The sequence below is a fragment of the Cololabis saira genome, chromosome 18, assembly GCF_033807715.1.
Source record: "Cololabis saira isolate AMF1-May2022 chromosome 18, fColSai1.1, whole genome shotgun sequence".
Lineage (NCBI taxonomy): Eukaryota > Metazoa > Chordata > Actinopteri > Beloniformes > Belonidae > Cololabis > Cololabis saira.
This window is the reverse complement of record NC_084604.1, coordinates 32,242,232-32,263,286: the sequence shown is the minus strand read 5'-3', so window position 1 is coordinate 32,263,286 and position 21,055 is coordinate 32,242,232. Positions and strand designations below refer to the sequence as shown.

At 38.7% G+C, this 21,055-nt stretch overlaps 1 pseudogene; it reads right to left on the bottom strand.

Annotated features, from left to right (window-relative positions):
• Positions 1-21,055, bottom strand: part of LOC133464584 (mitogen-activated protein kinase-binding protein 1-like) — a 48,562-nt pseudogene that overhangs the window by 6,882 nt on the left and 20,625 nt on the right.

Here is a 21,055-nt window from a genome sequence, read left to right as displayed (position 1 = left end):
GTGTTTTTTTTTCAATTTCAGCAACACTTCTGTGAAAACAAATCCCATTTGATCCTCATCTGGTGTTTTTTCTCTCACCCCTCAGTTCTGCCAGGAGACAGAGGGATCCTGTCCTCCGTCCTTCTGGTCTCGCCGACGTCCATCAAGGGCCGGACTTTGGACACCGGCGGGTTAGCACAGTGGCCGCCTTGTTCCTTTCCAGTCATGTTGGCAAACGGAGGTAAATCTCTACACAGAGGGATAGGAGCGTAAGAAGCAGTCGTTTGAAATAGAAACATTTAACTTGCTTTCTAAAGTCAATCACTTTTATACATTAAATCAATAAAACACTTTCAGGTTTGTGAGATAAACATAAATCTGTACAGCTTAAGCAAGACATGCCACATTAAAGCCACTATACATAACAACACCACTTATTACCCCATGGGGGAGTTTATCACAAGAAAGTGCATGTGTCAGTGTAAGACACCATGTAGTGCACCTTTAATGGGACAAATCGGTATTACAACATGTGACCATCTCCACTCATTACCCCTTGCACAAAAACCTAATTATCGTGAAGAAAAACCTGCAATGGAAATGCCTATAATGGGGGTTTTTCAGACGTGCGGACAATCCAGTTTATCACAAAAATGCAATGATCGCATTTGCACGTCTCTAGCAGCACTTGATTCTCCTCATTAATATGATGTAGTTGGGCTATAACACTAATTAATCATTTTAAATAACTGCATTTCATCACGGCTTTGCATTTGAATAATCACGTGAATGATCACCGGCTGCCTTTTGTCTTCTGTCGACTATTTTCACTACAGAGGTAGCCGCAGTCACAACAATTTGTCCAAAACTCTAGGCAGTACAAGATGTGGAGAGTTACGAGGATACGGAGGGAGAACCAGGAGAGTTACACCCATACAAAGAAAAACACTGTTCAATGTAGGGCTGGGCGATATATCGAGATTTTAATATATATCGATATATTTTCAAACGCGATATGGTAGGAGACAATATCGTTTATATCGATTAAAAAAAAAATGTAAATTTTTTTTTATGATTTTGATATAGCTTATTTTGTGACAAATTGACTTGAATGTTTTATTTGAGATTTGCACAAATGTTTTGTTATTTGCACAACTGTCAACCTCAGTGGAAAAGTCTGCCTGTTACTGTCTACATTGTATTAATTGCACAGTGTATTTTAATGTAATTGTTATGCAGGAAAGGGATATTTGTTTTATTTTATTCAAGAAGCATTTTTTTTCTATATATGCAGGCAGTTTATTTTTATTTCATTTGTTTTATACATGTTGATATTGTGCAGACCTCTGTTAATAAAGGAACCTGTGTGACATTTGGCACGAGGCTTTGTATTAAAACTTACTGTTTTTTTAAGGGTTTGCCTCAGAAAAAAAAGAAGCTAACAGAGATGCTAACAGAGATGCTAATAGAGATGCTATGCTATAATGCTTTGGGGGAAACCCCAATTATGGCACAGAAAAAATATCGATATATATCGAGTATCACCATTTAGCTAGAAAATATCGAAATATGACTTTTGGTCCATATCGCCCAGCCCTAGTTCAATGGAAACACTGACTCCCCCGTGTAATAAATTCTTTTTACTTTTGCTTTTGTTTTGTTTTAGAAATCCACTTACCATCAGATCTCTATGCCTCGATGTGGTCACGACTGGTATTGTTACATAGAGTGGCTTTAATTATTTTATATAGAGCTGCATATACTTTGCATATATACACACTGTGGACTCAATTATTTAATTTAACACCCACAAAGAAAGCTCATTGACTCCCGTAATGTAAAACTACATAACTATTTTCCTGTTTCCCATGTCCCCTACAGGTTCCCTGTGAAAATGAAACACTTCCATCTCCTGACAGGCATTACGGTACCAGCTTGGTTAGATCAGAGCCTATGTTGAGCTAAACAAGAGTCAACAAGGGTTTATATTCATAACTGCTGTGAGGTGAACATACCTGTTACTGTGTCCTCTGGCCAGGAAGCATGAAGACATGCTGAGCCTCGGGGGACGGGTCTGCTCAACTGCAGATGGAAACCCGGAGCGAAACATGGAGGAAAATGGAGACAGATGCAGAGAGTGAAAGTGAAAGTGAGACTTGGAAGGAAGCGCTTGCCTGTGAAATAATTTAAAGGGGACATGTTGCGGGAAAATATTCTTATTTCTGTACCAGAGATGATTTAGATCGTCTATTATTTTATTATTTATTAAAGTACTTGAATTTACTTTAAGATTAATTTAATTTAATTTAGCTATTTTTTATTTTATTTTATTGATTTAATTTGCCTGAAGATGATTATTTTGTACTTCAGACGTTGCTCAACAGTTACTCAGTACATGAGTAGTTTTTTCACCAAGTACTTTTTTACTTTTACTCAAGTAATTATTTGGATGACTACTTTTTACTTCTACTTGAGTCATATTATTCTGAAGTAACAGTACTTTTACTTGAGTACAATTTTTGGCTACTCTACCCATCTCTGATAATACCCTTCTGATATTATGCTAATGATAGGTGATGATCTTCCATGTCTTGTAATACCACATTGTCCCTCTAGAGGTGCAGTTTCCTCTGTGTTATGCCAGGGAAGGACACATAAACCCCCATGTGGTCAGAAGTGGTATTGCTACATACAGTCACTTTAACGTGGCATCAAAAAGTTTTCTTTTTCTTTATTATGTACTTACATTCACACATTTTTAAGTGTCATTCTTACATGAAACAGCCTTAAAAATATATAGTATGTCCTGGAAAATGAAAGCCCCCAGACTGAGGCGACTCTGTGGGTTTTAATTCAATTTTCAAATTTCAATTCAAATATTTGAAGTGCAGTGGAATCTGAGTGTAGTTTTTTCCAGTCCTACCGGTGCTGCAGCTGTCTGCCAGCGTCTCGAAGTTCTGCTTGAGGAAGTCCTCCTGGCTGTGGTCACCGGCGTCGCTCACCGTCCTCAGCGCCTCGTCCATGCTCGTCACCGTGACCATTTTCCTCTCCGGCTCCTTCTCTTCATTCTCCTCATCAGAGCTGCCCTGACTCACTGATTCCACTTCTGCACAACCAGAAGGCAGAGGGAGGAATATTTAGATGGAAAACAGAGAAAGAGAAATCATTTCAACGTAGGCTTCGGTCAGTACTGGAGTTGTAAAAAAAGATCAGGGGGGATGGTGGATTTTATCATATGGGGACAGATTATTTGTGCTGATTACAAATAATATAATATATTACAAATAATAGCACTGACCAAAACACCTGCAGAAATACTGCAGGAATGACATAGCAGCAGTTAAATGCAGCCTTCTGTAAGCTTTAAATATCCACTGGGTTTACATCAAATACATCAAAACACAACAATAAAAAACTGTTTTCTGAACTTATCAATATGACTCTGTCCTTCACAGGATAAGTAAAATGGATCACTGCAAAAACTCAAAATCTTAACAAGAATATTTGTCTTATTTCTAGTTAAAATGTCTCATTTTAGTAAAAGAAATCTAATTACACTTAAAACAAGACTCATCACTGGAAAAAAACAACAATTTTCACCTGTTTCAAGTAGATTTTCACTTGAAATAAGTAGAAAAATCTGCCAGTGGAACAAGAGTTTTTTGCTTGTAATAAGAAGTTAAATCTTGTCCCACTGGCAGATTTTTCTACTTATTTCAAGTGAAAATTTACCTGAAACAGGTGAAAATTTTCAAATAAGTTATTTTTCTGGTGATGACTCTAAATGTTGAAATAGCAGTAATACCACATTCATTGATGAAATGACATAAGGGATGGAAAGGAGGGATGGCAGTTTTACAGGGGGGATGATTTGGACCGTTTTTATTTCAGGGGGATGCCATCCCCCCCCATCCCCCCTCATCCCCCCTCAACTCCAGTACTGGCTTCGGTGGATGCACACACCGTGCAGCGAGGTTGGGAAAAGACCAGAGCCTGAACTCTGGAGCTTATTTGCAGCACCAAGCATAACTTAAGCTTCTTACATTGATTAAAGTACACATTTTTAACATTTAATTTAGGGGTTTTTGTTTCACTTTCAACTGCATACTGTCCTAATCATTGGTCTATGAGGGACTGCACCATCTAGGACGTGATCCGGGCTGGGCTCCCTGCTGTCATAGCCCAGCGAGCAAGCGCTGTCCGGGCTGCGGCTGTCTTGGCTCTCACCGCGGATCCCTCGACTCTGCGTGGCGCAGGGCTGCTCCTTCACCATGTAACCACTGGTGGGAGAGAAAACAGCAACGTGGAAGGAATCTTTAACCATGAAAAGCAAAGTTCTCATCACTTTGAACTGTTCTTAGTTGGACAGTTACCCGTCTAACAGGCCCGTCGCGTCATCGTTTTCCTCAGGGAAGAGCACAGGTCCGTCCGTCCGCTTGATTCTCTTGAACGCGGGGGAGGTCAGCCAGGACTTCCTGGACTTGTCCTCGTCCTGCTGCTGCAGAAGATGAGCATAGGTGAGGAAGATGAGCTTTGTCAACTTTCCAAACTTTAGTGAAGATATGGGAGAAGGAGTTGGGGATGGTCTTTGAAGAAAATACTTGGTTAAATATATGTGAAAAAATACATTTTCCTTTTACTAGTAATACAATTAAAGAGGCTAATTTTAAATTTATTCACAAACTGTATTTAATTCCAATTAAAATGCACAAAATTTCAAAGGATATCTCTTCAAAATGTCCAAGATGTAAAAGAATCGATGGAACATTTGTACATATGTTTTGGGAATGTGATCTTTTAATAAGTTTCTGGAAATCAATTCATTCCTTCACACAATCAGTATTAGAAATTAATTTTGAGTTAAGCTCCAATTTGTATTTAGTAAATGACACACTGGATCTTCAGTTAGACTGGAAAAAAAGCAGGATATTAATTATGATCACATACTTCGCTAAGAAATGCATACTTTTACTTTGGAAAGATGATTCCCCTCCAACTTTCAAGTTTTTTTTGGATCAAATTTCAGTTTTTTTACCATTGGAAAAATTAACTTTGGAAAAAATTTTCCAAAGGGGACCAATGAGTATCTCTATTTTAGAACTTGTGCCTTATATGTATGTATGTTTGTATGTATGTATGGATATATATATATATAGTTTGATATCGCTGTTGCTGCCATTATATATTTTATTTTTTTATTTTTTATTTTTTTTAATATTTATTTAATTTTGTTCTCCCTTAATTTTTTATTTTTTTTTTGTTTTGTTTTTTTTCCCCCCAGGGTAATTATGGGGAGGGTAGGAATGTGGGTAGAATAGAAATCGTGAATGTGAAAATGTGAATTGTGAAAATTATTGTGAAATAAAAAGATGAGCATAAGTGACTACGAGGAGAAACTAGGGCTCCATGGAAGCATGTAATCATGGAACCCTCCGTACCAGGGGCTCCTGCAGGCTGCACGTGCTCTGCAGCTCTCTGTCGTGACAGGGGAAGCCGGGGTTTTTCTTGTAACTGAAGGTGTCGAGCTGCCGCAGGTCCAGCATGGATTTAACCATCAGCTCCAGCGAGCCGATGCGACGGGACCAACGCCTCCGCGGACGCTTGGCTGGGTCGGGAACGACCTGGCCGCCGGCTTCATCCTGGAGAGGACAAGCAGGACGTCAACAAGGAAACCAGGTACAGATTTAAAGAACCTTTTTGACTGTTTTCCAGGCCTACCTGTCTCAGGTCCCAGTCCTGCCCCTCGTCTGATCCTCCTGTTGGAAAAAAGTGCACAATAAAGGTTTGATACTGCACTACTACATCAGGGGTCGGCAACACAAAATGTTGAAAGAGCCATATTGGACCAAAAACACAAAAAACAAATATGTCTGGAGCCGCAAAAAATGAAAAGTCTTGTATCAGCCTAAGAATGAAAACAACACATGCTGCATGTTTCTATATTAGTGATAACTGGGGGGAAATTTTTTTTTTTCATTTTGCACTTCGAGAAAAAAGTCGATATGTCGAGAAGAAAGTAAAAATTTCGAGAGAAAAGTTGAAATGTCAATATTAATGTTGAAGTACAATCTTGAGACAAAAGTCAGAATGTCAAAAAAAAGTCGAAATGTCGAGGAAATAGTCAAATGTCATGAAAAAAGTCGAAATGTAAAGAAAAAAGTCAAATATCGAGAAAAAAGTCAAGATTTCGAGAAAAAAGTCGAAATGTTGAGAAAAAAGTCAAAATGTCAAGATTAAAAAGGAAAGGAAAAAGGAAGAAAAAAAGAGGAAAAAAGAAGAAGAAAAGAAGAAGAAAAAAGGGAAAAAAAGAGGAAAAAAAATAAAAAAGAAGAAAAAAAGGGAAAAAGAGGAAAAAAAAAGAAAAAAGAAAAAAAGGGAAAAAAAGAAGAAGAGAAAAAAAGGAAAAAAAAAGGTCAAACATTTTTGAAAAAGCTCCAGGCAGCCACTCGATTTTTTTTTCATTGTGCACTTCGAGAAAAAAGTCGAAATGTCGAGAAAAAAGTCAAAATTTCGAGGAAATAGTCAAATGTCATGAAAAAAGTCGAAATGTCAATATAAATGTTGAAGTACAATCTTGAGACAAAAGTCAGAATGTCAAAAAAAGTCGAAATGTCGAAGAAATAGTCAAATGTCATGAAAAAAGTCGAAATGTAAAGAAAAAAGTCAAATGTTGAGAAAAAAGTCAAGATGTTGAGAAAAAAGTCGAAATGACGAGAAAAAAGTCGAAATGTCGAGAAAAAAGTCGAAATGTTGAGAAAAAAGTCAAAATGTCGAGGAAATAGTCAAAATTTAGTGAAAAAAGTCGAAATGTTGAGAAAAAAGTCAAAATTTCGAGAGAAAAGTTGAAATGTCAATATTAATGTTGAAGTACAATCTTGAGACAAAAGTCAGAATGTCAAAAAAAAGTAGAAATGTCGAGGAAATAGTCAAATGTCTTGAAAAAAGTCGAAATGTAAAGAAAAAAGTCGAATGTCGAGATAAAAGTCAAGATTTTGAGAAAAAAGTCAAAATGTCGAAAGAAGTCGAAATGTCGAGGAAATAGTCAAAATTTAGTGAAAAAAGTCAAAATGTTGAGAAAAAAGTCGAAATGTCAAGATTCAAAAGGAAAGGAAAAAGGAAGAAAAAAAGAGGAAAAAAGAAGAAGAAAAAAAGAAGAAAAAAAGAAAAAAAAGGAAAAAAAAAAAGAAAAAAGAAGAAAAAAAGGGAAAAAAAAGAAGAAAAAAAAGGTCAAACATTTTTGAAAAAGCTCCAGGAGCCACTAGGGCGGCGCCAAAGAGCCGCATGTGGCTCTAGAGCCGCGGGTTGCCGACCCCTGTACTACATGCTTTCCACATAGTTTGGCCTCAATGTCCGAAATGGTTCATGTCCCCCTTGATGGGCCACTTTATTCTATGAGATGGTACCTGTGTCCTCGTCTCCATGAGTGCCGTCAGAGGAAATGCTGCTCGTGTTGTCGTCATGGTCATCTGCGTTTCCGTCCTCCACTCTTTCCTCCTCCTCCTCCTCCTCCTCCTCTTCATGCTCGTGATCGCTGTCGGAGGAAAGACCAGCTAGGACTGGAGCACTGTACACCTCCCGCCTGCAGCAAGGCAGAGAGCCAATTAGAATGAGTTATCTGTGAGAATGGCCACGTAAGGACACGTAAACACAGTCCCCCGGTGCGTGCGTGACCACCGGCGTGCCTTTACTTACCTGAGCGCCGAGGTCTTGTACGGGGGGGAGCCCGGGTTCTGCTGGAGCTGGTACAGCCTCTCTCTCATGGTCATCGTCAGCTCCGGAGCCAGGCGCCAAACGAAAATACAGCTGGGAGATAAAAGCATACAGGGATTAAATATTGAAGATTTCCCCTCAGTGGGAGTATTGAGGGTACCATCTGCAAACACATTTCCAGAGTCATTTCCTCTGATGCAGAGCCTGAAGATTAGTTCCACTTGGCTGCTGCTCCGGTCCTAATTATTTTTTCTCCCCATTTTCCCTGCAGCTGCTAAAACAGTCATCTTAGAAAATCCCATTGTCTCTATTATCTTGAAATAAAAACCACAACTAATACTTGATCCATCCATCCATCTCTCCATCCATCCATCCATCCATCCATCCATCCATCTTCTACTGCAGGGAATCCCAGACTTCCCTCGTCCACCCATGGTTCCTCAACTTTAAAAAAAATCTATATCTAGGCAAGGCAAGTTTATTTATATAGCACAATTCAACACAAGGTAATTCAAAGTGCTTTACATTGACATTAAAAGCGGCAAGACATATTAGACAGTAAATAACAAATAAGATTGAATAAAATTATGAATAAGATGATAAGAAAAGAAGTAAAATAATAAAAATAAAAAATCTATTATGAAGTTCTAAAAACTTTAACTTGAGGTTCTCCAGAAAGCTGGACTTTAGGATGAATAATCTGAATTTAAGTCATCATCTCCAAATATATATTTAAATCTAACAGAGATGCTGTGACGTTTTAGGTCATCTGGGCCACATGGGTGTCCTGAGCAAAGTCAAAGACAGATACCTGCGGTTATCAGCCGTTCTTTTGACGTAAAACTGAAGGCAAGTTGTAAGAAGTATTAATATTTAGTGACGTGGTGGCCCCGATTATTCTTATAATGAATCAGATGGAGCAGGTGAATGAGAAGGGCCGTCCCTGACTGAATTGGGCCCTTAAGCGAAACGTGGCGAAACCCCCCATCCCAAATGTATATAAAATGAGCGTATAACATGCCATTTAACTTGACAACTTTTATCAATTATAACAAATGTACTTTAAGTATAGAAACAGAAAACCTGAAAGCAGGGTGAGTAGGTCTGACATCAGAACTTAACATGCACATGTGCCTTTTACAGATGCACGTCCCGGTAAAAACAATAAATTCCCGTCGATGACGTTTTTGTGTAAAACTGATTTATGGTTCTGCGTTAAATCCATGCACAACGTACAAAAGAAAGAAAGAAAGATATGAGCCTGAAAGAAAGAAAGAAAGAAAGAAAGAAAGAAAGAAAGAAAGAAAGAAAGAAAGAAAGAAAGAAAGAAAGAAAGAAAGAAAGAAAGAAAGAAAGAAAGAAAGAAAGAAAGAAAGAAAGAAAGAAAGAAAGAAAGAAAGAAAGGAGGATAAATTCCTGTTGATACGTTTTTGTGTAACAAACATGGTAGATCTGAGTCATTACAGTTTTGCAGTACAGGTGTAACTCATTTAATTGGTTTTTATTAATTCAATTTAATTGGTGTAGTTTAGTAGTATTTAGTATCTTTTAGAGCAGTGTTTTGGCTCCAAAGACTGAATGTGGTGATAGATTTATAGTTACAAAGGTGGAGTTGAATTGGTATTTTTTTTTTATCATCATTTTTATCGTTATCGGGATAAATGCCAGAAATTATCGTGATACATTTTTTAGTCCATATCGCCCACGTGCAGAATGGCGTCTCACCTGTCGCCTGATGCAGTGATCAAATGCTTGCAGTCGTTGGTGAACTTCATCCCAGTGACAATTTCTGCAAAACAAAACATCCGGCTCGTTAGAAAGGAAATATGATGCCGCCTTCCTGACACCAGCGCAGTCTCAGCATGGCTGTAAGAAACTTGATACACGGTGAGTAGGTTCTTTCACCTGAGTGTCCAAACATGGTGGCGACACACTCCCCAGTGTAGAAGTCTAAGATACTGATGTTTTTATTGGAGCAGCTGGTGGCCACATATTGACCCGAAGGATCGATCTGAACCTTTTGGATGAAGTAAAGGAGTTCTTTTATTCCTAGACTTGTATTTAGACAGAAGAAAAGCTTCCAAGAGCGTCCACGGGGGAGGGAAATGTTACCCTGAGCAGAATGCCGTCTTCACTCAGCGACCCTTTGTACAGCTTCTTCTGTTTGCCGTTGCTGATGTTGAAAACCCTGCGTTCAGAAGGAGGAGAAAAACTCTCAGCAACAGTTTCAAAGCGCCGCTGTTGGCAGGAGTGAAGGCCGACACGCCCACAGACTCACCGGATGCAGCGGTCCTGGCAGCCGACGGCCGCGTACTTGCAGGTGACGTCCACGTCCATGTCGTACAGCGTGGTTTTCCTCACCATGTGGTGAGAACGCCTGAACTCGGTTCCTCGGTCAGTCTGCAGAAACAAAACGTGCAAAAAAATCAAACCTACTAATATCAGGATGCAAAGATTTATTCATGTAGTTTGCAAAGCATCCATTCTGATTTTATTCTTTATTGATTCCAGGGGCGTCAATTGGGTATGGCAAGGTATGGCAGCCGCCACACTTTGGCTTCAAGGGAAAATGTAAATGTTTGTTTTTTAAATACATTTATGGAATTTGTATTGATTATTCTATTATATATATTATATATATCTATATGTCTAATTTTTTGTCAAAAAAAATCTCATTACATTTAGGTCACAAGACTCAAAAACAACCATTTTCACCTGTTTCAAGTAGATTTTCACTTAAAATAAGTGGAAAAATCTGCCAGTGGAACAACATTTTTTTGCTTGTAATGAGAAGATAAATCTTGTCCCACTGGCAATTTTTTCTACTTATTTCAAGTGAAAATTTACTTGAATCAGGTAAAAATGGTCAAATAACAAGTTATTTTTCTGGTGATGAATCTTGTTTTAAGTGTAATGAGATTTTTGGACCAAAAATGAGACATTTTAACTAGAAATAAGACAAATATTCCTGGTAAGATTTTGAGTTTTTGCAGTGAGTGAGACTGCATTTGAAAAAGTTCCAATTTTCTTGACCACACAGATAAGCTACATAGCAGACTTCTGTGATGAGTATTTGCTGGACGTGTTGATTGATACTCTAGTTAAGTTCTGTGACTCGTAACCTTGCCATACCGTAGCTTCGACTGAATTGACGCCACTGATTGATTCCCTTAAAATACTGTATCCCTCATAAGGTTATTGGTTTCATGATAACTGCTTAACAGTCGCCAACAAGTCAGTAACGTAACACTTTAGCAGGTTACAGCAGGATCTCCACTTCAGCTGTCACTGCAGCATTTAATCTCAAATATTGTTGATTTCCTCTGTATATTTTTATATTTATTAGGGAATCATTTACAACTATAACAGCCCTAACATAAAATATGAATAATAGTTCTTCATGAAATATGGAGCTGGAATCAAACACCAGAATCCTTATGTCCAACCAAAAACATCTGCAGTTCCTTGACTGACCACTAGAGGCTCCAAAGGAGCGTCAGTCTCCATTGACTCCAAGTTAAAATGTCTTTGCAGCAGAAATAAACATTTTCACCCATTGGTTAAAAAAGATGAATACATTTTTTGGTCTCAATAGGTAGATTTTGCATCCATGACAACTGTGCAAACAATGTAAGAGCAGCAAATGTGCTCCTATCATATCATTTAATTGGCAGGAGCCAATGACGAGCTGTCATCATTTTTGCTACTTAGTGTTTGACTTCTGTTTTGATTTCTGAGCTGTAGATGAAGACATAAAACTCTTTCAGATTTTAAAGAGCGCACCTAACATTTAGCATCAGTTCAAGAAAAAAATAGGCTTCAGAACAAATCTTTAGGAAACTGTGACATCACAGGGGTTTTTCTCCATTGCTTCGCATGTGGTGTCCGGTAGGAACCCATTTTTGAGTGTCATCAATAACAATAACAGCCGTAGCTAAAAGTTCATTTTTACACATGGACATTTTACTGTAAATAAAAAGTAGAGCATTGTGGCCCCGATCTGCTGTACTTCAGGTGAGACACCAACTACTCATAACAAGTACTTCACATAAATTACTAAATAAATATCTCTTTAAAGGAGCTTGAGGCAGGATTGAGGCAGGATTTATTAAAAAAATTTGTAAACGTTTTAAGTTTTCTAGTAATAATGTCAGATGAAGCGTTCCGAACCAAAAAGAATGAGCCCTCTAGTATATCTCTCCTTTGCCTTGAACAGGCTGTGTGCTGCAAAATGTGCTGCAATTGTGGGGCCGAATTTCCCACGCTGTCCTGTGGATGTGACGTCACATGACGCTGCATGCGCGTTCTCCCCGTTCTCCCGTGCCGGTATCGTGCCAAAAAGTGATTGCCTGCCAGAATCTGATGTCTCCTCTGAAAATGGGTCTTTTCGCCTACCAAAAATTAGTTGAAGGCCAAATACAGTTAAAGCAGCACAACGTAACTTTCAGCTTTTCTGAGTTTGGCGGCATCTTTTGGACAAAAGCGGTATTGTTTTACCAGAAAGAACACTACGTTTCCCATGAGCACCAGCGCGTACTGCCGGAAAACTCCTGTCCCGTGTAGCCTATTTGTTTTGATGAGAGCAGACGGGACGCTTTTCTGTTAAACTGCTGGAAAGGAACTGGAATTTACCGGGATACCTTAAACAAGGAAGCCAGGGAGCGGTATATGGAGAAAATAATGATTATTAACGGTCTGAATCCATATGAAATCACTACTGAAGAGCCGTGTGTTTCAATAAATGTGTATAATAGTACAACATACAGTACATGTTTTGTATCCCTCTTACTTCTCTTTTCTTTTTTTTTGACTGCTATATTATGTTGAAGAGGCGTGAGCAATATTTTTGTTTTCCTCGTGAGACTATTTTTTTCCTCTGCAGCTACAAATAAGAGTTAATATTGTTTCCTCAACAAACTAGTTTTATCTGAAGATTGGGGTTAATCGCACCGCAGAGAGCTGGTCAGCAACTGCGTTTAGCTGGCGAAGTGGGGAATAAAACCTGTGTTTTGATCCGACCCGTCTGTGTGAGTGTTTGTGGTTTAAGGCTGTTTATGGTTTTGCGTTAAATCGACGCAGAGCCTACGGCGTAGGGTACGCGGCGACACGCACCGTACGTTGCGTGTCGCCACGTACCATACGCCGTAGGTCTGCGTCGATTTAACGCAGAACCATAATTCAGGCTTTACTGTGTGGAAGCCGGTGTTTGGTCGTTACAGCCGCGATCCAAAGCGAGCCGACGACTCTTTTACTCTGTTATCTCAGATACTTGGCCTCCGTGGTTATGCCTCCGAGCAGGAAACCGTTCAAAAGTTAAACCATTAGGATCTTTTCCCCACGTCTGTTATGTGGAGCTGCTGCAGCCACGACGCAGCAACGGGTTACCAGCTTCTGCGGAGCTGCGCTCCAAGCCCCGCCCATTTTCGTCTCGACTGCGAATCGGGAAGGAGGGGGAAGTGACGTATGCCGTAAAGAAGTCAAAGTCGCAACGATTTGTAGTTTTTTAGTGTGGCAGGGTTCCTACCATGCTCCTCAAAGTTACATAGTGCCAGTGAAGGCGATACAGATCCCTGAGATCATGACAGAGGTGTCATTAAACCTGTTGGAAGTTGATGTTCCATCACAATGACTCTGGAAATATGATATTAAGGTGGAAAAGTTACGTAGTGTCGCTTTAATGAAAGGTTGTTTCTACCTAAATATGATTTGATCTCATTCTTGAGATTTATAATATAAACACTAGAGCTCACATGATTGCTTTTAACTCTTTTAAAGGACCACTACAACAGAAAATAGGCATTTTCACCTGCCAAAAATTGATTGAAGGCCAAATACAGTTAATGAAAAGTTGTTTCTGCCTATATATGACTTTATCTCATTCTTGAGCTTCATAATCTAAAAATCTGATGTTTCAGCGCTATCGTTCAACGGGCTGCTGTGCGCGCTCCCGTGGCCAAAATTCAGAAGAAATCAGATTCTGGCAGGCAATCACTTTTTGGCACAACACCTTTAAAGGAGCTTGAGGCTCCTTTTAAGAAATGAGACTCTCTAGTGCCACCCTTCACCACGACGGCCGTCGGGGGTACTGCAGCCAACAGTGAAGCCGGCACGGGAGAACGGGGAGAACGTGCATGCAGCGTCATGTGACGTCACATCTGCCGACCAGCGCAGGAAATTTGGGCCCGAATTGCAGCACATTTTGCAGCACACAGCCTGTTCAAGGCAACGGAGAGATACACTAGAGGGCTCATTCTTTTTGGTTTGGAACGCTTCATCTCACATTATTACTAGAAAACTTAAAACGTATATGAATTTTTTTCATAAATCCTGCCTCAATCCTGCCTCAAGCTCCTTTAAGATAAAACACAACTACTACCTATGTCGGTTTAGACCGCTTCAACCACTGATTTTAACATGTCTAAAAGTGATATATATTTCATATACGGTAATAAAGTAAAAGAAAAAAAGTGAAAAACCATTTGAACTGTATTTTAGCATAGGCTAACTCTAAGTTAAAAGAGCTAACTGATTGACATAAGGTGGGAGTGTTCCAGTCCCAGGTCCATTCGTAGGACACATTTGCAACCTGGTTCTACACAGTTTGAAGAAAAAAAGAGGCTTCGAAAGCACTTTTCAAAAAAAATCTATGGGTGATGTCACGGTGACTTTGTCCAGTTCTTCTCATACGGTTACGGTGTCGTAGCGTAATTGTTTCCTCTGGAGATGTGTTTCTCAGTTCCAGTCCGCTGAACCCCCGGTCCTGCATGTTTTAGATGTTTCCCTGCTTCAGCACACCCTGACACAAGTAGCTTTATCATTAACAGACTTGCGAAGAGCTGGAGGACAAGCTGACGGGGGCCATTAACTAGAAGGAGACATTTAAAACATGCAGGACAGGACTGGACAGGAGAAACCTGCTCTGGAGGAAGCTCAGGGTCGCTGAGCCGGAGTTATAGACCGTTGCAAACTGAGTCAGAGGTTGTTAATGATCTTATACAGGAACTTAAAACAAAACCTTCAAATAAGAAGAACTGTACTTTTATCTACATTACAATAATGGCAGGGATTATACGCATGTATTCACTAGGGATGGGCGGTATGGACTAAAAAATGTATCACGATCATTTCTGGCATTTAACCAATACAAAAAGTGTCATCAACGGGAATATTTCTTTCTTTCTTTCTTTCTTTCTTTCTTTTCTTTCTTTCTTTCTTTCTTTCTTTCTTTCTTTCTTTCTTTCTTTCTTTCTTTCTTTCTTTCTTTCTTTCTTTCTTTCTTTCTTTCTTTCTTTCTTTCTTTCTTTCCTTCCTTTCTTTCTTTCTTTCTTTCTTTCTTTCAGGCTCATTTCTTTCTTTCTTTCTTTCATGCTCATTTCTTTCTTTCTTTCTTTCTTTCTTTCAGGCTCATTTCTTTCTTTCTTTCCTTCTTTCTTTCTTTCTTTCTTTCCTTCTTTCTTTCTTTCAGGCTCATTTCTTTCTTTCTTTCTTTCATGCTCATTTCTTTCTTTCTTTCTTTCTTTCTTTCTTTCTTTCTTTCTTTCTTTCTTTCCTTCTTTCTTTCTTTCTTTCTTTCCTTCTTTCTTTCTTTCTTTCTTTCTTTCTTTCCTTCTTTCTTTCTTTCAGGCTCATTTCTTTCTTTCTTTCTTTCTTTCTTTCTTTCTTTCTTTCTTTCTTTCTTTCCTTCTTTCTTTCTTTCATGCTCATTTCTTTCTTTCTTTCTTTCTTTCAGGCTCATTTCTTTCTTTCTTTCTTTCTTTCTTTCCTTCTTTCTTTCTTTCATGCTCATTTCTTTCTTTCTTTCTTTCTTTCTTTCTTTCTTTCTTTCTTTCTTTCTTTCTTTCTTTCTTTCTTTCTTTCCTTCTTTCTTTCTTTCTTTCTTTCTTTCCTTCTTTCTTTCTTTCTTTCTTTCTTTCTTTCTTTCCTTCTTTCTTTCTTTCATGCTCATTTCTTTCTTTCTTTCTTTCTTTCTGGCTCATTTCTTTCTTTCTTTCTTTCTTTCTGGCTCATTTCTTTCTTTCTTTCTTTCTTTCTTTCTTTCTTTCTTTCTTTCTTTTCTTTCTTTCTTTCTTTCTTTCTTTCTTTCTTTCTTTCTTTCTTTCTTTCAGGCTCATTTCTTTCTTTCTGTCTTTCTTTCTTTTCTTTCTTTCTTTCTTTCTTTCTTTCTTTCTTTCATGCTCATTTCTTTCTTTCTGTCTTTCTTTCTTTCTTTCTTTCTTTCTTTCTTTCTTTCATGCTCATTTCTTTCTTTCTGTCTTTTTTTCTTTCTTTCTTTCTTTCTTTCTTTCTTTCTTTCTTTCTTTCTTTCTTTCTTTCTTTATTTCTTTCTTTCTTTCTTTCATGCTCATTTCTTTCTTTCTTTTCTTTCTTTCTTTCTTTCTCATTTCCTCAATTTATCGTTTTTACTGCGAGATGACAAATTCTTACCGCGGGGAATTTTTTTGACGGTTTATCGTGAACGGTAAAATATCGCCCATTCCTAACAGGAACTTAAAACAAAACCTTCAAATAAGAACTGTAGTTTTATCTACATTACAATAATGGCAGGGATTATACGCATGTATTCACATAGATGGGTGCTCTTTAAATGAGGATATATAAATACAGAGTAAAAAAAAACGTCTGCTTTTTCATCTTCATCCATCATCATCATCATTCAGACATGATCAGACTGGAAGACAACCGTTCATTTAGGATCCTTGAAAACAACAAGGACTGCTGGAAAGCAGCACGGAACATGCTCATTTCACAATGAGTTTACAAACGAGCGCTGGACGTTGAGTAACGGGCTGGACGTTGAGTAACGGACTCCACGTCCAAGTACCGATGAGGATTTTACTTTAACAAGACTTACTGCATTGTTTGAGACGGAGTTACAAGCGAGGACTGAATCATGTCAGAAGTTTTAGAAGAACGTGGTGACCTACATGTTGGATTAATGTTGTAACTGATGTTGCAACGCTCACTGAGCACAGATCAGCCCTGGAAACCAGAAGCAATCCCAGAGGAAGGAACAAAGCTCTTTTTCTACATTTGAGTTACACAGAAAATAGTGCAACTACTTAATTCGTGCTGCACGATTGTTGTGCTGCACAGTCAGTCTTTAATTGGACAAAATAACGAAGCTTCTCAAGTCAAAAGAAGGGAAAAAAATAATACTTCTTAACCACTTTTCCTAAATCTTTTCATTCCACTTTTCTTAAATGTGGTTTCACGCATTAAAAGGGCTGGAAAAAAGGGGGCGAATGTTTAATCCATCTCTGACATTCAGCTCCATATTTAGAAAACAATAATCACCGTTAATCCAGATTTAATTATGTAACAGTCCAGCCGCAGGAAAAATATTTTTAGCCGGTGCATCTGTCTGCTGTACGACACACTTTTGATGAGAGGTGAGAGGAAACGTTACCTTGTGTGCTGTGTGGAAGTAGATGCTCTTGTCTGCTCCGCAGCTGATCATCCTCACCTTGTTGTCATTGGCTACCGAAACAAAAAACAATTACAGCTAATTAGTCACATTCTTTTATAAACGTTAATGCCAAATCAAAGCCTGTGAGATACCCTGCTGTATTTAATCAAAATGATGTTGGTAGTGTTTGACAATGACTTAAAACCTGCGGATGAGTCTGAAGAGAGGAAATGAATCATTTAATCACGGATCACAGTCATTTGCACAAGTTTTTTAAAGCTGTCTTTTAATCCTATGTTTGGGATTAAAAGATGCTCCTATGAGCCTTTTTCAGTCAAATTGTAAAATGTGTTTCTTCCTTGTTGCCTTGAAAGGTATATATGACTGAAATAAACTTAAACTAAAAAACTAAACTTAAACTAATCCTAAAAAAAACACTTTTTTCACATCATTCATATAACAAGAAATGAGCCCCAAAAATATGGGTTAATACCAGAGGTGGGTAGAGTAGCCAAAAATTGTACTCAAGTAAAAGTACTGTTACTTCAGAATATTATGACTCAAGTAGAAGTAAAAAGTAGTCATCCAAATAATTACTTGAGTAAAAGTAAAAAAGTACTTAGTGAAAAAACTACTCAAGTACCGAGTAACTGTTGAGTAACGTCTGATTTATTTTTTTTAACACAACCATTTAAACAGACAAAAGTACAAAATAATCATCTTCACGCAAATTAAATCAATAAAATAATGAAATAAATTAAAATTAATAAAAAATAGCTTAAATAAAATAATCTTAAAGTAAATTCAAGTACTTTAATAAATAATAAAATAGATAAAATAATAACAGAATAAGAAAATACATTAAGCACAAGTAGCACAAAATTTCAAGCCTTTGTACTTTTTTGTAACTTTTTTAACCAGGCAGAACTAGAACAAGCCCATGAACTCATAGAAACTCTGTGTGTGTTTGAGTCTGTGTAAATGTGACAAAACATGCAAAAACAAATATTTTTCCCAAAGAATCACCCAGTGATGTCATGAGATTGACGCGTACGCGGATAAAAGGGATAAAAGAAAAGTAACAAACTCAACGTAGCCTAATGTAGCGGAGTAAGAGTAACAGTTTCTTCTTCACAAATCTACTCAAGTAAAAGTAAAAAGTATAGTGATTCAAAACTACTCCTAAAAGTACAACATTTCCCAAAACTTACTCAAGTAAATGTAACGGAGTAAATGTAACTCGTTACTACACACCTCTGGTTAATACTAAGCATCCCCCTGATTCAAAGGTTTACTAACAGCAATTACTTGAGGTAATATTGTCATCATCACCATCATCGTGGAGGACGGTTGTTCCTTTCTTTCTTCACAGTCTTACTTCAGTTCCCGGAGGTTTCTGTGTGTTAGCTCATACGCAGCTCTTTTAAGGTCCTGCCACAGCATCTTCAGATAGGTCGGGGTCTGAAACCTTGTTCCTTCTATCGTGCAGACACTCTGGCGTCGACGCCTGCGGTGCTACCGATCACTGTTCCCATCACTGACCCAAAACCACTCAGAGGAGTTCACGGCCCATTCAACGACCTTCCCCCCGCTGTGCTCCACTTTCCCCCCTGGCAACCTTTCAAAACGAACCTTACTCGCTGAGTCTTCCTGGAACTGTGCTGTCACAAAGGTTTAACGTGCTCAGTGAGACCTGCACGGCCGGGGATGGAGCCCTGGTACTCTCTCTTTGCATTTCTCCGAGCATTGCACGGCCCGACCTTGAGGTGTACGTGCTGGGATGTCCACGCCTGGGAATAATGTCACCTCACCTTTAAATTGTGTGGAGATGGTTTTATACACAACTCTTTCCTATCTGATGTGCAGCAACAACCACATGATGTGTTTTCCTTTTGGCTTCATTTTTGTTAAAGGAGCATGAGGCTCCTTTTAAGAAATGAGACTCTCTAGCGCCACAGTTCGCCACGACGGCCGTCGGGGGTACTGCAGCCAACAGCGAAGCCGGTGTTGTGCCAAAAAGTGATTGCCTGCCAGAATCTGATTTCTTCTGATTTCTGGCTGCGGGAGCGCGCACAGCAGCCCGTTGAATGATAGCGCTAAAACGTCAGATTTTCAGATTATGAAGCTCAAGAATGAGATCAAGTCATATATAGGCAGAAACAACTTTTCATTAACTGTATTTGGCCTTCAATCAATTTTTGGCAGGTGAAAATGCCTATTTTGTGTTGTAATGGTCCTTTAAAAGAGTTAAAAGCAATCATGTGAGCTCTAGTATTTATATTATGAAGCTCAAGAATGAGATCATATCATATTTAGTTAGAAACAACTTTTCATTAATTGTATTTGGCCTTCAATCAATTTTTGGCAGGTAAAAAAGACCCATTTTCAGGGGAGAAATCAGATTCTGGCAGGCAATCACTTTTTGCCACGACACCGGCACGGGAGAATGGGGAGAACGCGCATGCAGCGTGATTTGACGTCACATCTGCAGGACAGCGCGGGAAATTCGGGACCGAATTGCAGCACATTTTGCAGCACACAGCCTGTTCAAGGCAAAGGAGAGATACACTAGAGGGCTCATTCTTTTGGGTTTGGAACACTTCATCTGACATTATTACTAGAAAACTTAAAACGTATACGAATTTTTTTCATAAATCCTGCCTCAATCCTGCCTCAAGCTCCTTTAAATGTTTAAGTTACAGACTAACTGAACGTACAAGAGACAAAAACAAAACATAAGATAATTCATAATAATAAAATTAAGTAAAAAAGGAACTAGTCAAATACAGTACACGTGCAGACCCCCACTGACAGTCTCACCAGTCTTCCTACAAGTCATTTGAAGTCCCCTAACTAAAAAAACTGGACAGCTTCAGCTTCTGTTCCAGGTTCCAGACTAGGCGTCGGAGAACGCCTTTTTGCCAAGTTCAGTACGGACTGAAGGGATGGCAAATGAAATGTGATCAGACTGTTTCCTTGTCAAGTATGTGGACAAATATGAGGGGAGTAGTCCAAGGATGGATTAATAGACAAATAGATACCAGTGGGTGGTTGTGTGCATGGAAAGTGAAAACCAATCAGTGAGAGAGTACAATGTGCAGTGATGAGTAAGGGGTTTTACAACCAGTTATGAAACTTAAAGATCTGTGACATGCAGCATCAGTAGTGCAGTATGCCTTGTAGCATATCAGTGACAATAACTGATGAAAATACGATATATTATCTGAAAATGAGAGAACACGGTGCAACAGAAAAGCCTTTGTTCCAACAAGCGTCACATGAGGATGTAGATTTTGATAATCGTGTTTGATGCCGGTGAATAAAAGCGGGGATCTAAAGGTGGACGGGGAGGAGATGTTAGAGGATTACAAAGAGAGCGGCTCACCAGCAAACCGCACGGCCGTGATGGAGGAGGAGTGCTCGTCGAGAGTCTGCACTAGACTGTAGTCGTCGTTTGTGTCCAGGACGTGGATGAGACGGTCCCGGCTCGCCGTGGCCAGCAGCGCCAGACCTGACCAGGAACAGCACGTTAAGCTCAGCCGAGGGCCAGATGTTCTTAGAACACGCTATAATTAGAGCTGGCATTCTTTCTTTCTTTCTTTCTTTCTTTCTTTCTTTCTTTCTTTCTTTCTTCTTCTTCAGGCTCATTTCTTTCTTTCTTTCTTTCAGGCTCATTTCTTTCTTTCTTTCTTTCTTTCTTTCTTTCTTTCTTTCTTTCTTTCTTTCTTTCTTGTCTTTCTTTCTTTTCTTTCTTTCTTTCTTTCTTTCTTTCTTTCTTTCAGGCTCATTTCTTTCTTTCTTTCTTTCAGGCTCATTTCTTTCTTTCTTTCTTCTTTCTTTTTTCTGGCTCATTTCTTTCTTTCTTTCTTTCTTTCTTTCTTTTTTTCTGGCTCATTTCTTTCTTTCTTTCTTTCTTTCTTTCTTTCTTTCTTTCTTTCTTTTCTTTCTTGCTCATTTCTT